The sequence below is a fragment of the Oncorhynchus mykiss genome, chromosome 18 (assembly GCF_013265735.2).
Source record: "Oncorhynchus mykiss isolate Arlee chromosome 18, USDA_OmykA_1.1, whole genome shotgun sequence".
NCBI lineage: Eukaryota > Metazoa > Chordata > Actinopteri > Salmoniformes > Salmonidae > Oncorhynchus > Oncorhynchus mykiss.
Genome location: NC_048582.1, coordinates 13,448,472 through 13,465,698, shown reverse-complemented (window position 1 = coordinate 13,465,698; position 17,227 = coordinate 13,448,472). Strand labels below are relative to the sequence as shown.

General features: G+C 42.2%; 1 long non-coding RNA gene across 1 annotated transcript; it reads right to left on the bottom strand.

The window, feature by feature from the left end:
• Nucleotides 1-14,020: 14,020 nt before the first annotated feature.
• LOC118941043 lies at nt 14,021-15,542 on the bottom strand. Its single transcript, XR_005037325.1, has 2 exons — nt 15,338-15,542; nt 14,021-14,253 (listed from the first exon to the last, which is right to left on the bottom strand). It is a non-coding gene; the product is annotated as an uncharacterized LOC118941043 (long non-coding RNA).
• Nucleotides 15,543-17,227: the final 1,685 nt, after the last annotated feature.

Genomic DNA, 17,227 nt, shown 5'->3' with positions numbered 1-17,227 from the left:
TCGAAGGAAATAATGTGTCCCTGCAATGAGTAAGTCTATAGGTGGGCATGTGGGCATGACTATGATACATCTGACCTCTAGAATGTAACAGTAGGTGATTGTGGAGGTTTTTACTGTGCACAGAAAGAAGACCAGGGTCTACTATTCAGCAATGGCACCAGACTCATAACCACCAGTGCAGATTCAATTAAATTACAAATATATTTCATCAAAATATACATCTTTATTTAAATATATCACATTTTGAGTATTTATCCTGTCACAACATATGTTGAATGTGGGATGCAGACCACTTTAAACATCCTGTTCATTACGGTCTTCCTTGTTGTGTTACAAATGTGTGATGTCTTGTTAAACTGGTTTAGAATAACCCAGGATATATAACATTATGTTACCCGGAGTGGAACAGGGGAATCCAAGAGCAGACTCAGACGAGAAGATTGGGATGAAATAACCAAGGTATTTATTTAAACACAGGGGGAAGATGGAGTGCAGGCCAGGGGAAGCTCGGTTGGGTTGCAGGAAACCAGGTGTGGAGGCTGAGGCTGAAGCGAGAGGGGTTGGGACAGGGTAAGCAGGTCCGGAGGGGAATCCAAGGGAGTAGTAGAGTGGGGAATCCAGGAAAGAGTAGCAAGATGACGAGACGTGGAACTGGAGACAGGGACCAGAGTCAGAGCGGGGGTAACTAGCGGAGAGGAAAACAGTGTCACGCAAGTAAAGCAGGCATAACAGGATCTAACAGTAACAAACAGCTAGACGCGTAGGCTGACTGAGCAGAGATTACGATCTGGCAGCGTGGAAGTGGCAGGGCTGAGTATTTGTAGAGGTATTGATTATGGAACAGGTTGCAGCTGGTGGTGATCTGCCTTGACTCCAGCATACCTGTCTCTGCCCACACAATCACACACACACACAGAGAGAAGGAGAGAGCACTGGGGGAGGAGACACGGGATGAAAAAGGGAAAGGAGACACAGGATGAGCAGGAGAGGCAGTGGCAGGAGCAGATGTAGCACATTGGCTGTGCAGTAAATCTGTTTTGTTTTCCCCAGAGGTTTATGCTGATTATCTAAACCAGCCCTCCAACTGCAGGTCATCATGGGAGAACTGTCGTCTGTCCATTTACAGTGTAATGAATTTTATTCTGATTGTTATAATCCTGGTTGAGTGAATAAAAATACTAGATAATTAAATAATGTGAACATTTTAAATAGTTTAACATTTTAATGTTATATGCTGAAAATGTAGATGTTGCTAGTGTAATATTGATATAGACTTTTCCTATGTTGTTGGTGTATATTTCAGTACATATCGTGACCTTGGCATATCAGAACAGAAACTGTCTTTCAAAACTAAGACCACCTCAAGATGCAGACCAGAGGTAAGATACTTTTTGTTTGGTGCCTGAACAGTTGCAGCATTCTTACTCACCAATTCAAATAGTGAAAAGCATATAACATAACATGTACAGTGGGGCAAAAATGTATTTAGTCAGCAACCAATTGTGCAAGTTCTCCCACTTAAAAAGATGTGAGAGGCCTGTAATTTTCATCATAGGTATACTTCAACTATGACAGACAAAATTAGATTAAAAAAATCCAGAAAATCACATTGTAGGATTTTTAATGAATTTATTTGCAAATTATGGTGGAAAATAAGTATTTGGTCACCTACAAACAAGCAAGATTTCTGGCTCTCACAGACCTGTAACTTCTTCTTTAAGAGGCTCCTCTGTCCTCCACTCGTTATCTGTATTAATGGAACCTGTTTGAAATTGTTATCAGTATAAAAGACACCTGTCTACAACCTCAAACAGTCACACTCCAAACTCCACTATGGCCAAGACCAAAGAGCTGTCAAAGGACACCAGAAACAAAATTGTAGACCTGCACTAGGCTGGGAAGACTGAATCTGCAATAGGTAAGCAGCTTGGTTTGAAGAAATCAACTGTGGGAGCTATTATTAGGAAATGGAAGACATACAAGACCACTGATAATCTCCCTCGATCTGGGGCTCCATGCAAGATCTCACCCCGTGGGGTCAAAATGATCACAAGAACGGTGAGCAAAAATCCCAGAACCACACGGGGGGACCTAGTGAATGACCTGCAGAGAGCTGGGACCAAAGTAACAAAGCCTACCATCAGTAACACACTACGCCGCCAGGGACTCAAATCTTGCAGTGCCAGACGTGTCCCACTGCTTAAGGCAGTACATGTCCAGGCCCGTCTGGAGTTTGCGAGAGAGCATTTGGATGATCCAGAAGAAGATTGGGAGAATGTCATATGGTCAGATGAAACCAAAATATAACTTTTTGGTAAAAACTCAACTCGTCGTGTTTGCAGGACAAATAATGCTGAGTTGCATCCAAAGAACACCATACCTACTGTAAAGTATGGGGGTGGAAACATCATGCGTTGGGGCTGTTTTTCTGCAAAGGGAACAGGACAACTTATCCGTGTAAAGGAAAGAATGAATGGGGCCATGTATCGTGAGATTTTGAGTGAAAACCTCCTTCCATCAGCAAGGGCATTGAAGATGAAACGTGGCTGGGTCTTTCAGCATGACAATGATCCCAAACACACGGGATGCCCGGGCAATGAAGGAGTGGCTTTGTAAGAAGCATTTCAAGGTCCTGGAGTGGCCTAGCCAGTCTCCAGATCTCAACCCCATAGAAAATCTTTGGAGTTTGTTGAAAGTCCATGTTTCCCAGCAACAGCCCCAAAACATCACTGCTCTAGAGGAGATCTGCATGGAGGAATGGGCCAAAATACCAGCAACAGTGTGTGAAAACCTTGTGAAGACTTACAGAAAACGTTTGACCTCTGTCATTGCCAACAGAGGGTATATAACAAAGTATTGAGAAACTTTTGTTATTGATCAAATACTTATTTTCCATCATAATTTGCAAATAAATTCATTAAAAATCCTACAATGTGATTTTCTGGATTTTTTTTATTATCTCATTTTGTCTGTCATAGTTGAAGTATACCTATGATGAAAATTACAGGCCTCTCTAATCTTTTTAAGTGGGAGAACTTGCACAATTGGTGGCTGACTAAATACTTTTTTGCCCCACTGTAGGTGTTTTGTCATTTAAATCAGTGACACAGATCACAGCACCACCAAGAGGATTACATCCTGAACTTGAATCAATAGTTACTATTGCAGTATAATGCATAGTTCCACAAGTACAAGCTAACAACTCCAGCTAGTCCCAGTGTGTTATTATATACATGAACGGTCAATCCATTAGTGTAACTATCTTCTAGTAAAATGTCATGATTACAGTAATCAGCTGCTTAACTTCCTTTTTGTTCTAAAGCTGTGACTTCTGTGGAAATGGCCATTGAAATTGCAGTGAAGATCACAGGAACAAAAGAAAGGTATGACTCATGACCCACTCAGCAGAAGTTTTGAGAAAGATCTTGCACAGTGGAAAGTAGCACATTTCACCACCACACAAATAGCTCATGTAAAGGGTGTCATGCTGAGGTTTTACAATGTGTTGTTCCCCAGTGTGTAAGAATTTGTCTGTTGCAATAGACTTTTGTAATGAATGCCATCACAGGGGTTGTTACTCTACCGTAACAAAGTTGTCTTAAACAATAACAAACAAACAAAAATGCTTTGAGATAAGGTATACCCTACACATGTCCAGTAAATCATGTAAAATGATTTAGCCATAGCTTCTAGAACAATGATGCAATAATCACAAAACTCTTCAGAGTGTCTGTCCTTGATGACACTTCATTTACCCAGTTGTGGCAGGGCAAGGTGTGTGTGTTATGACAGGGTACGGGTGTTAGTTGTGGCAGGGCAAGGTGTGTGTGTTATGACAGGGTACGGGTGTTAGTTGAGGCAGGGCAAGGTGTGTGTGTTATGACAGGGTACGGGTGTTAGTTGAGGCAGGTTGCAGGGCCTGGTGCTATGGGTTCTACATATCAGGGAAATGACTCCATCTACAGGGACTCTACTGGGCTCCTAAATACCCCCTGTGACATCATCCTCTCAGGCTGGTTAGGTGTGCTGCAAACAAACAAACTGTAGTCAGGGATTTGAGGTGAGGCAGTGTACACAAACATCTCAGCAAAGTATAACATCTCAAGGATCACATCAATATAATATAACCTGCACTTTTTAGTCCTTATGTGTCATCATGATTTTCAGTGATACACACAATACCACACATTTTGGCAGACTACATTTGAGTAGGTTCAAAATAGAAAGCACTGCATGTGTTCGCACAATGCATCCTGGTAACCCAACAAATAACCAACAGAAACCAGCCATGAGGCAAAAGCCCTAGTGCAGAAAAGAGGTGGACACATTCTACTCACAAGGGAGTGTAGAGGTAAATGATCTCGGAGAGATAATTGACATACTTAATCCAGCAGCACATTGTCTTTGAACACTGTCCAAATAAGCTCTGGTCCAGTACGTCGCGTCACGTCACTTGCTGATCCTGTTTATGGCGGGCTGACCACACCACTCGTTGTAAAATAAATGTCCATACACATGTTATTCAATTCCTTGCATCCAAACTGCTCGCGCGCGTCAACGAGCGTCTGCGTAGCCAGGTGCTAACGTAGAACTTGGTTCTATTTGTGACGCTTGATACACTGCAAATCTCCTCATTGATTTTAGGAACATATACTCGCGTCAGTGATTGAAAGACAAACTGCAGGCCAGTTGGTGGTGGTACTGCACCTTAAAGTTGGTTGCCTACCGCCATATAAAGTCCAAAGAAGAAGAAGCTCGAAGGAGGAGAAATTACTGGAAACAAAGTAAGAGTAGATGCACCTTGTGCACCTTGTGCATTTCAATTGAAATAACAACCCAATGTTCATGTCCCAGGACAAATTAACTAGCAACAGGAAGCTATCTAGCTAAATTGCCATGAATGTTTGATGCTTTTCGACCTGTCCCCAAATTAATATAATTGGTTCCGAGTTCGTTTTGATATTTCAACCTGCGTGTCCTGTTTGCATCTGGTGTGGATGGACAAAATCAACATTCTCTAGTGTTCCATTCGGGACGCACCTTTGGAGAGTGTGTGACCGACAATGTCCAACTCAAAAGGTTTCATTGGCATGATGATGGGACATGTATATTATTTGAGTTATAGTATATACTTGCCAGCTATGCCTATGGGTAAACCATTTGAAGTCAATCTTTTTTTGACAGCACCACTTTAGATTTGAATTGTTAGGTTCAGAGTAAAAAACTCTACGGACACTAGGAAAGTTTAACTACGTTTATTCTTCCCAGAGGGCCAATACAGCTGCATTCAGACAAAGACATTGTTCACACAAGCACTGATATTTAACCCTTCCTCCTGAGTCTCCTCCTACACATCTGAACAAGCACTGATATTTAACCCTTCCTCCTAGGCTGAGTCTCCTCCTACACATCTGAACAAGCACTGATATTTAACCCTTCCTCCTAGGCTGAGTCTCCTCCTACACATCTGTGAAAACACTGTATCTTTACTGTAATAAGGACATAAACTTTTCTTTCTCCCTTAACGTGACCTGACCTGACCTCGCTTCCCTGCACTCAGCACATTCCAAGATTAATTGCACACACTATATACCTTCCTCCTACAGATAACCATTAGCTTCTGGTGTAGACCCTCTAAACCTAAGCCCTCCCTAAGTGACATGAATAAGTATATTTCATACTCTCAGAACCCAACAGAATGAAACCTTGTCTTCATCACTGGAAAAGATAAACGGTTGAAATTGAAATCATTTAAAAGCTTAGAAACAGGGTTGTCAAACTCTTCTATAATTTCTGGGGGGGAAAAAATATTTTTAATAAAAATGTGATCTTTTAACCTTTAATGTTAACTAACTCAGATTTGTTTCATATTTGCAGTCGCATGTGTTGTAGCTTAGACCCCATTTGACATCATCTAAGGTTTTGGTGTTGTGCCCGCCATCGGTTGAGACACAACATGCTCTTGAACACAGGGTGGGTGTCATGTTTTGGGTGATAAATGACTCAAATATAAATCAAATGGAACCTCAAAGATGGTTGGAGGTCCACACATCAAAGAACGGTGACTTGAATAGGAATATCTGTTGTTTTAAATGATACTTTCCATCCTCCATAGGAACTCTATTTAAATCATAGAAATAAAAAAAACAGAATAGAGATGACCATTTAAGTTGACCTTCAATAGTGGATGGACCGGCGGTCATCTTTGTGGTAGTAATTAGAAGTTTCAATTAAATGTACATTTCAATGGTGACTTTTATTTCTATGATTGAAAAACAAATCAATGATGTTTTATTGTCAGTACACTGGATATGTGCAGTGAAATGTGTTGATTTACAGGTTCAGCCATAGTAGAACGGGGCTCCTTTGAGCAAGTTAGGGTTAAGTACCTTGCTCAAGAACACATCTACAGATTTTTCAACTTGTTGGCTCAGGTATTCAAACCAGCGCCCTTTCCGTTGCAGGCCCAATGCTTTATGCGCTAGGCTACCTAACAACCAAATAAAATAGCACCCACCCTGTATTCAAGAGCATGTTGTGTCTGAACCAATGGCAGGCACAACACAACAAACTCAGATGATGTGGAATAGGGTCTAAGGTACAACATCTGCAAATATGCATATATTTTTGAACGCGTTTCTAGATAATTGACGTTAAAGTTTAAATCTTAACTTGTTGAGAGTGAGGGTGAAGTACCTGGGCGAGGAACGCAGAGTTTGGGCCTCCTTCCAAGGATGATGAGGATGATTTTGCACCAGTGGGAGTGAGATTTGTAGAGAGAATAGATCCTTGATTTTTGGGTGATCCATATGTGGTGTCAGGTTGGGTGGAGGAGAGGTTGGGGACTGTTAAGATAGTGAATGTAACTCGGAGTGGACTGGTGATGATTTGTTGTGTTTCCTGCGCCCAGAGGGAGCGGGCGCTCCGGATTACGAGATTAGGGACAATAATTGTGACATGCTTTGCTCTCTGGAGCAGGGCGCCATTGAAAGGAGTGATAACGGGGGTGGCATTAAGTGTTGAGGAGGAGCAGTTGAAATGGAAGATTCCCGGTGTCTGTGATGCACGCTGTTTGGTGAGCAATAGATCATGTCATGCTGAGTTTTGATGCAGAGTCGTTACCAGAAAAGGTCAAGATAGGATGTGTCAGTTATCCCGTGAGAGTTTAAGTTCTGAAAATATGACAGTGTTTTTAGGTGTGAAGTTTATGGGCATATTGCAACAGTGTGTAGGAGGGAGATGCCTAGATGTGAGAAGTGTGCAGGAGGGCATGAGATGAAGGAATGTGTAGTATCAGTGGAGAAAGTTGTTTGTATTAGTTGTGGGGGTGATCATGAGGCTGGAGATCGGAGGTGTCCTGTGAGAGAAAGGCAGGTTGAGGTGCCAGGGTCAGAGTAGTACAGAAAGTGTTGTATGCCGTAGCAGTGAAGAGAGTGGTAGAGGAAGATGGTACTGGGTGAGGGATCCTGAGAGGATTCATGTGAGTAGGTAGAGATCAAGAGACAGTGATGGGAAGAATATGTGCTTCAGTAAAGTGGGATCTTTAGCATTTATAACCATGGTTGTTAATTATACTGTAGAAATGGTTTGAAAGTCACAGAACATAGAGGTTGTGGTGGCAGCTGTAGGGGGTGTTGAGTGGTAGTGATATGTCCTCTAATGCCGTTGGTCTGGAGTAGGACTAGATAGGGTGGTGGGTGGTGGATTTTTAGGGATAATAGGTGATAGGGCAATTTTCATTTCCCCCATTGTTGTAGTATTGTACTGCCATCCTGTTAGAAGGTAAGCTGTATTACTTTGCTCGTGCGTCATGCATACGAATTGTAAAATATACAATACTGTAGTTTTGTTACTGTTTCTAGTGTAATATGCTTTGTTATTCTCCATAGATGGTTGTACATTATTTGAGTAATGAAAGGAGTTTGGCAATTACCATATGAGTAACACTTAGCCATATGGTTTGGCATCATGCCAGATGCATGGTACCTTAGCACGTGCTTTGTGTTTATGCAACTTCAAATGTATAATGTACAGCTACAGTATGTCGGTGTGAATTGAATACTAAATGTATAATGTACAGCTACAGTGTGTCAGTGTGAATTCAATACTAAAGTATATTATTTTCTGTATTTTGCAGTTTCACAACATAAACGTTTTCAATATATTAATTCAAGAAAAGTCACACCTTGGGAGTTTTATTGAAGACTTAGTTGTTAGCAGTGGTGGGCTGTCAGGGCCAGCAAGGCCTTCTCTGCTGGCCTAAACATCATCAGAATATATATATTTTTAAATATATTTTCCCACAAATATGTATTAAATTATTCCCCAGAGTAAGAGTTATACTCTTCATTTCATAGCTTTCCTCTTGGTTGCACCCCTCTCACACCTCTTGGTGTTTCTAATGACTGCCTTGCCTGGTTCACCAACTACTTTGCAGACAGAGTTTAGTGTGTCAAATCGGAGGGCATGTTGTCCGGTCCTCTGGCAGTCTCTACAGGGTTCAATTCTCTGGCCAACTCTTTTCTCTGTAAATATCAATGATGTTGCTCTTGCTGCGGGCGATTCCCTGATCCACCTCTACGCAGACGACACCATTCTGTATATTTCTGGCCCTTCCTTGGACACTGTGCTATCTAACCTCCAAACGAGCTTCAATGCCATACAACACTCCTTCCGTGGCCTCCAACTGCTCTTAAACGCTAGTAAAACCAAATGCGTGCTTTTCAACCGTTCGCTGCCTGCACCCGCACGCCCGACTAGCATCACCACCCTGGATGGTTCCGACCTAGAATATGTGGACATCTATAAGTACCTAGGTGTCTGGCTAGACTGTAAACTCTCCTTCCAGACTCATATCAAACATCTCCAATCTAAAATCAAATCTAGAATCGGCTTTCTATTCCGCAACAAAGCCTCCTTCACTCATGCCGCCAAACTTACCCTAGTAAAACTGACTATCCTACCGATCCTCGACTTCAGCGATGTCATCTACAAAATAGCTTCCAATACTCTACTCAGCAAACTGGATGCAGTTTATCACAGTGCCATCCGTTTTGTTACTAAAGCACCTTATACCACCCACCAATGCGACCTGTATGCTCTAGTCGGCTGGTCCTCGCTACATATTCGTAGCCAGACCCACTGGCTCCAGGTCATCTACAATTCCATGCTAGGTAAAGCTCCGCCTTATCTCAGTTCACTGGTCACGATGGCAACACCCACCCGTAGCACGTGCTCCAGCAGGTGTATCTCACTGATCATCCCTAAAGCCAACACCTCATTTGGCCGCCTTTCCTTCCAGTTCTCTGCTGCCTGTGACTGGAACGAATTGCAAAAATCGCTGAAGTTGGAGACTTTTATCTCCCTCACCAACTTTAAACATCTGCTATCTGAGCAGCTAACCGATCGCTGCAGCTGTACATAGTCCATCGGTAAATAGCCCACCAAATTTACCTACCTCATCCCCATACTGTTTTTATTTATTTACTTTTCTGCTCTTTTGCACACCAGTATCTCTACCTGCACATGACCATCTAATCATTTATCACTCCAGTGTTAATCTGCTAAATTGTAATTATTCGCCTACCTCCTCATGCCTTTTGCACACAATGTATATGGACTCTTTTCTTTTCTTTTTTTCTACTGTGTTATTGACTTGTTTATTGTTTTACTCCATGTGTAACTCTGTGTTGTTGTCTGTTCACACTGCTATGGTTTATCTTGGCCAGGTCGCAGTTGTAAATGAGAACTTGTTCTCAACTAACCTACCTGGTAAAATAAAGGTGAAATAAATGTTTTATTTTTTTAAATGTAGGTAGGCCGTGAATGGCCTCACACACCAGTACTAAAAGTTGGATGCGATCCGCCAACCAAATCCCAGGAAGAAGAAAACAAAAGAAGAAATTGATGAAAGCGTGTTCACTCTCATCCTGTTTACATGTCAGCCCCAGCCTCGAACTCAGGGCCTGTATGTACCTAACTGACCCGCTCTGCCCATTCATCGCCATTTACCTGTTGTTGTCTTAGCTCTCCTGATCAACACCTGTGGTTGCTTTATGCCTCTCTCAAATGTAAATATGCCTTGTCTACTGCTGTCTTGGCTAGCTCTTATTGTTTTATTTCACTGTCGAGCCTGCAGTCCCTCTCAAAATGCCTTAGATAGCTCTTTTGTCCCACCCCACACACATGCGGAGACCTCACCTGGCGTAACTGGTGCCTCCAGAGACTCAACCTCTCTCATCGTCACTCAACGCCTAGGTTTACCTCCACTGTACTCACATCCTACCATACCCTTGTCTGTACATTATGCCTTGAATCTATTCTACCACTCCCAAAAATCTGCTCCTTTTATTCTCTGTCGCCAACTCACTGGACTACCAGTTCTTATAACCTTAACCTTTCTGATCTCCCCATCCCGGATCCGGGTTCGTGAATACAGACTCAAGCTCATTACCATAACGCAACGTTAACTATCCATGAAAATCGCAAATCAAATGAAATAAATATGCTAGCTCTCAAGCTTAGCCTTTTGTTAACAACACTGTCATCTCAGATTTTCAAAATATGCTTCTCAACCATTGCAAAACAATCATTTGTGTAACAGTATTGATGGCTAACGTAGCATTTAGCATTAGCATTCAGCTGGCAACATTTACACAAAAAAACAGAAAAGCATTCAAAAAAATCATTTACCTTTGAAGAACTTCAGATGTTTTCATTGAGGAGACTCAGATAGCAAATGTTCAGTTTTTCCTGAAAGATTATTTGTTTAGGACAAATCGCTCCGTTTTCTGCGTCACGTTTAGCTATGAAAAAACCCCTGTATCCAGGATTGTGTAAATCTATCAGCAAGCTCATTAGCATAACACAACGTTAACTATTTATGAAAATCGCAAATGAAATGAAATAAATATGCCATCTCTCAAGCTTAGCCTTTTGTAAACAACACTGTCATCTCAGATTTTCAAAATATGCTTCTCAACCATAGGAAAACAATCATTTGTGTAAAAGTAGCTAGCTAGAGTTAGCATTTCGCGTTAGCATTTAGCGTTAGCATTAGCGTTAGCATCCAGCACGCAACATTAACAAAAACATAAAAGCCTTCAAATAAAATAATTTACCTTTGAAGAACTTCTGATGTTTTCAATGAGGATACTCTCAGTTAGATAGCAGATGCTCAGTTTTTCCAAAAAGATTCCTTGTGTATTAGAAATAGCTCCGTTTTATACATCACATTTGGCTACCAAAAAAAATCCATAAATTCAGTCCTCAAAACGCAAACTTTTTTCCAAATTAACTCCATAATATCGACTGAAAACATGGCAGACGTTGTTTAGAATCAATCCTCAAGGTGTTTTTCACATATCTCTTCATTGATACATCGTTCTTGGAAACATGCTTTCTCTCCTGAATCCCAGGAGAAAATGCCTGCACCTGAAGATTACGCACAAATTTAGACAAAGGACACCGGGCGGACCTCTGGAAAATGTAGTCTCTTATGGCCAATCTTCCAATGATATGCCTACAAATACGTCACAATGCTGCTAAGACCTTGGGCGAACGACAGAAAGTGTAGGCTCATTCGTTGCGCAATCACAGCCATATAAGGAGAGAATGGAAAACAGAGCTTCAGAAATTCTGCTAATTCCTGGGTGATGCATCATCTTGGTTTCGCCTGTAGAATGAGTTCTGGGGCACTTACAGACAAAATCTTTGCAGATTCTGAAACTTCAGAGTGTTTTCTTTCCAAAACTGTCAAGAATATGCATAGTCGAGCATCTTTTCGTGACAAAATATCGCGCTTAAAACGGGAACGTTTTTTATCCAAAAATGAAATAGCGCCCCTAGAGCTCTAAGAGGTTAAGCCGTACCCTTATCCTACTCCTCCTCCGTTCCTCTGGTAATGTAGAGGTTAACCCAGACCGTGTAGCCCCCAGTTCCACTAGTATTCCCCAGGCGCTATCATTTGTTGACTTCGGTAACCGTAAAAGCCTTGGATTCATGCATGTTAACACCAGAAGCCTCCCCAAAGTTTGTTTTATTTATACTGATGTGCAACTTTTCAGGGAAGTTAGGAACCAATATCCACAGGCAGTTAGGAAAGCAAAGGCTAGCTTTTTAAAACAGAAATTTGCATCCGTAAGCACAAATTCCAAAAAGTTCTGGGACACTGTAAAGTCCATGGAGAATAAGATAACCTCCTCCCAGCTGCCCACTGCACTGAGGCTTGGAAACACTGTCACCACCGATAAATCTACGTTAATGGATCATTTCAATAAGCATTTTTCTACGACTGGCCATGCATTCCACCTGGCTACCCCTACCCCGGTCAACAGCTCTGCACCCCCCACAGCAACTTGCCCAAGCATCCCCATTTCTCCTTCACCCAAATCCAGATAGATGATGTTCTGAAAGAGCTGCAAAATCTGGACCCCTACAAATCAGCTGGGCTAGACAATCTGGACCTTCTCTTTCTAAAAGTATCCGCCACAATTGTTGCAACCCCTATTACTAGCCTGTTCAACCTCTCTTTTGTATCGGCTGAGATCCCTAAAGATTGGAAAGCTGCCACGGTCATCCCCCTCTTCAAAGGGGGAGACTCTCTGGACCCAAACTGTTACAGACCTATACCTGTCCTACCCTGCCTTTCTAAAGTCTTCAAAAGCCAAGGTAACAAACAGATTACGACCATTTCGAATCCCACCGTACTTCTCCGCTATGCGATCTAGTTTCCAAGCTGGTCATGAGTGCACCTCAGCCACGCTCAAGATCCTAAACGATATCATAACTGCCATAGATAAAAGGCAATACTGTGCAGCAGTCTTCATCGACCTAGCCAAGTCCTTTGACTCTGTCAATCACCACATTGTTATTGGCAGACTCAACAGCCTTGGTTTCTCAAATGACTGCCACGCCTGGTTTACCAACTACTTCTCAGATAGAGTTCAGTGTGTCAAATTGGAGGGCCTGTTGTCCAGACCTCTGGCAGTCTCTATGGGGGTGCAGCAGTCCAATTCTTGGACCGACTCTTTTCTCTGTATACATCAGTGATGTCGCTCTTGCTGCTGGTGATTCTCTGATCCACCTCTACGCAGACGACACCATTCTGTATACTTCTGGCCCTTTGGACACTGTTAACAAACCTCCAGACGAGCTTCAATGCCATACAATTCTCCTTCCGTGGCCTCCAACTGCTCTTAAATGCAAGTAAAACTAAATGCATGCTCTTCAACCGATCAATGCCCGCACCCGCCCATCCGTCTAGTATCACTACTCTGGAAGGTTCTGACTTAGAATATGTGGACAACCACAAATACCTTGGTATCTGGTTAGACTGTAAACTCTCCTTCCAGACTCACATTAAGCATCTCCAATCCAAAATTAAATATTCCTATTTCGCAACAAAGCATCCTTCACTCATGCCGCCAAATACACCCTCGGAAAACTGACTATCCTACGGATCGGCTATGTCATTTACAAAATAGCCTCCAACACTACTCAGCAAATTGGACAAACAAATTGGACATGACATTCCACTTTGAGCCACGAGAGATTGACATGCATATTTACATTGTTATCTCTCCGTGTACTTTTAAGGGCCAGCCGTGCTGCCCTGCTCTGAGCCAAATGCAATTTGGAGAAGGGCTGTCTACGTATGATCCCCAATCAGAGACAATGATAGACAGCTGCCTCTGATTGGGAACCATACTCGGCCAACAAAGAAATATAAACATAGATTTCCCAGCCTAGTCACACCCTGACCTACAAAATAGAGAATTTAAAGGATCTAAGTTCAGGGCGTGACACATCTTCAATTAAAAATATCACATTTTGATATGATGTCACTACATATGTTGAATGTGGGATGCAGACCAATATTAACATCCTGTTTATTACAGTCTTCCTTGTTGTGTTACAAATGTGTGATGTCTTGTAAAACTGGTTTAGAATAACTAAGGATGCATGTTACTCGGAGTGGAACAGGGGAACCCAAGAGCAGACTTAGACGAGGAGACTGGGATGAAGTAACCAAGGTATTTATTTAAACACAGGGGGAAGAGGGAGTGCAGGCCAGGGGAAGCTCGGTTGGGTTGCAGGAAAACAGGTGCTGAGGCTGGAGCGAGAGGAGTTGGGACAGGGTAAGCAGGTCCGGAGGGGAATCCAAGGGAGTAGTAGAGTGGAGAATCCAGGAAAGAGTAGCAGGATGACGAGACGTGGAACTGGAGACAGGGACCAGAGTCAGAGCGGGGGTAACTAGCGGAGAGGAGAACAGCGTCAGTCAAGGAAAACAGGCATAACAGGATCTAACAGTAACAAACAGCTAGACGCATAGGCTGACTGAGCAGAGATTATGATCTGGCAGCGTAGAAGTGGAAGGGCTGAGTATTTGAAGAGTTTATGATTATGGAACAGGTTGCAGCTGGTGGGGATCTGCTCTGACTCCAGCACACCTGTCTCCGCCCACACAATCACACACACGGAGAGGGAGAGTGTACTGGGGGAGTGGTGGCATGTCAAGGAGACACAGGATGAGCAGTAGAGGGCATGGCAGGAGCAGATGTAACACATTGGCTGTGCAGTAAATCTGTTTTGTTTATGCTGACTAACTAAACCAGCCCTCCAACTGCAGGTCATCATGGGAGAACTGTCTTCTGTCCATTTACAGTGTTCTGAATGTTATTCTGATTGTTGTAATCCTGGTTGAGTGAATAAAAAAATACTAGATAATTAAATAATGTGAACGTTTTAAATAGTTTAACATTAGAATGTTGTATGCTGAGAATGTAGATGTTACTTGTGTAATATTGATATAGACTTTTCCTATGTTGGTTTGTATTTCAGTACATATCGTGGCCTTGGCATAACAGAACATAAACTGTCTTTCAAAACTAAGACCACCTCAAGATGCAGACCAGAGGTAAGAGACTTGTTGTACACCACCTGAACAGTTGCAGCATTCTCCCTCACAAATTGATTAAACTTAACAGTATCAAATACTGAAAACCATACTACATATCATAACTTAACTTTGACTGTTGGTATGGTCTTTTTAAAATATGAATTGCATTGTTGTTGTTTATTAAATCAGTGACACAGATCACAGCACCACCAAGAGGATTACATCCTGAACTTGAATCAATAGTTACTATTGCAGTATAATGCATGCTTTCACAAGTGCAAGCTAACAACTCCAGCTAGTCCTAGTGTGATATATATATATATATATATATATATATTGTGGCAAACCTCTTCAAGGTTAGGAGCGTTTGTCACAAATTAAGTGGTAAACTGTCACCAAATCACCCAAGAATGAGAGTTCTTTCGAACAGGACAGTACCTGTGTGTTTGTTTCTCAGTCCTGGTCCACCCAGGCCGTAGGCGAGATCAAGGATAGCAGGGTTCGGTACACAAATCGGGTTCTCAGTAGGTCCAGGTCCAAACACCAACAGGTAAGTCCAAAACAGTCCAGCTCATACACGGTAAATCCAGCCAATTTCTATTGTCTCTTTCTCTATTGTTCATAGATCCTTCCAGCACTCTCTCACTCTTCCTGGTTTTTCTTGACCCTTTATCTGTGTGTCGGCTCCACCTTCTGAGGGTTCCCCTTGCTTCTGGGACTTGTAGTTTTGGCGGTCGGCCATTTTGTGATCTGTAGTTCTCACAGGGGTGGCCATTTTAGTGATCGGGCAGAGCCCGTTTATTAGTTCTGCTCTCACATATCTGCCATTTATCACTCGACCCCCTTCTTTGCCACAATATATATATATATACATGAATGGTCAATCCATTAGTGTAACTATCTTCTAGTAAAATGTCATGATTACAGTAATCAGCTGCTTAACTTCCTTTTTGTTCTAAAGCTGTGACTTCTGTGGAAATGGCCAATGAAATTGCAGTAAGGATCACAGAAACAAAATACTTGTATGACTCATGACCCAATCAGTTGAAGTAGAGCCTTTTAGTCACGAGAAAGCTCTTGCACAGTGGAAAATACCACACACCACAACACGCAAAAAATATCACCATGTAAATGGTGATTGTTTCCAGTATTCTAGTTGTTTATGTGATGCTTGTGCAATAATTTGTCTGGCAGAAGGTGGTCTGTTGCAATACACATCATGGTTTCACAGGAACTATTACCCTGTCCTAACAAAGTTGTCTTAAACCAGAACAACATAGCTCTACCTTTTAGATATGTGAACACGATAAGATGTGTTTCCTGTGTAGAGTAAGTCATGCACAATGATTTAGCCATAGTTTTTGGACAATTAATGCAAAAAAACAACAACAAAAAAACATGGCGCCGACAGAGATGGTCACCTCGCTTCAGGTCCTTAGGAAACTATGAGGTCATTTTTTTATGTATTATTTCTTACATTGTTAGCTCTGAAAATCTCAAGTGTTATTATATACATCCGGGAAGAACTATTGGGTTTTAAAGCGACGTCAACTCACCAAAATTACAACCAGGAATACAACTTTCCCGAAGTGGATCCATTGTTCGGACCTCCACCCTGGACATGGGATCTTATCCCAGAGGACGATCCAAAACAACGCGGTCGCCGCAGGAGAGGCAGACGGAGCGGCCTACTGGTCAGACTTAGAAGGCGAGCACACCATCCACCGATTCTAAGCATATTACTCGCCAATGTCCAATCTCTAGATAACAAGGTGGACGAAGTTAGGGCACGAGTTGCCTTCCAGAGAGACATCGGAGATTGTAACATTCTCTGTTTCACGGAAACATGGCTCACTCGGGATATGTTGTCAGTCGGTACAGCCACCGGGTTTCTTCATGCATCACGCCGACAGAAAAAAACAACTATCTGGTAAAAAGAAGGGCAGGGGTGTATGCCTTATGATTAACCACTCATGGTGTGATCATAACAACATACAGGAACTCAAGTCCTTTTGTTCACCTGACCTAGAATTCCTTACAATCAAATGCTGACCTCAATATCTACCAAGATAATTCTCTTCGATTATAGTCACAGCCGTGTATATCCCCCCAAGCAAATACCTCGACGGCCCTGAAAGAACTTCACTGGACTCTATGTAAACTGGAAACCATATATCCTGAGGCTACATTTATTGTAGCTGGGGATTTTAACAAAGCTAATCAGAGAACAAGGCTTCGTAAATTCTATCAGCATATCGAATGCGTGACACGCGTTGGTAGCATTCTGGACCATTGCTACTCTAACAATGCATGCAAAGCCCTCCCCCG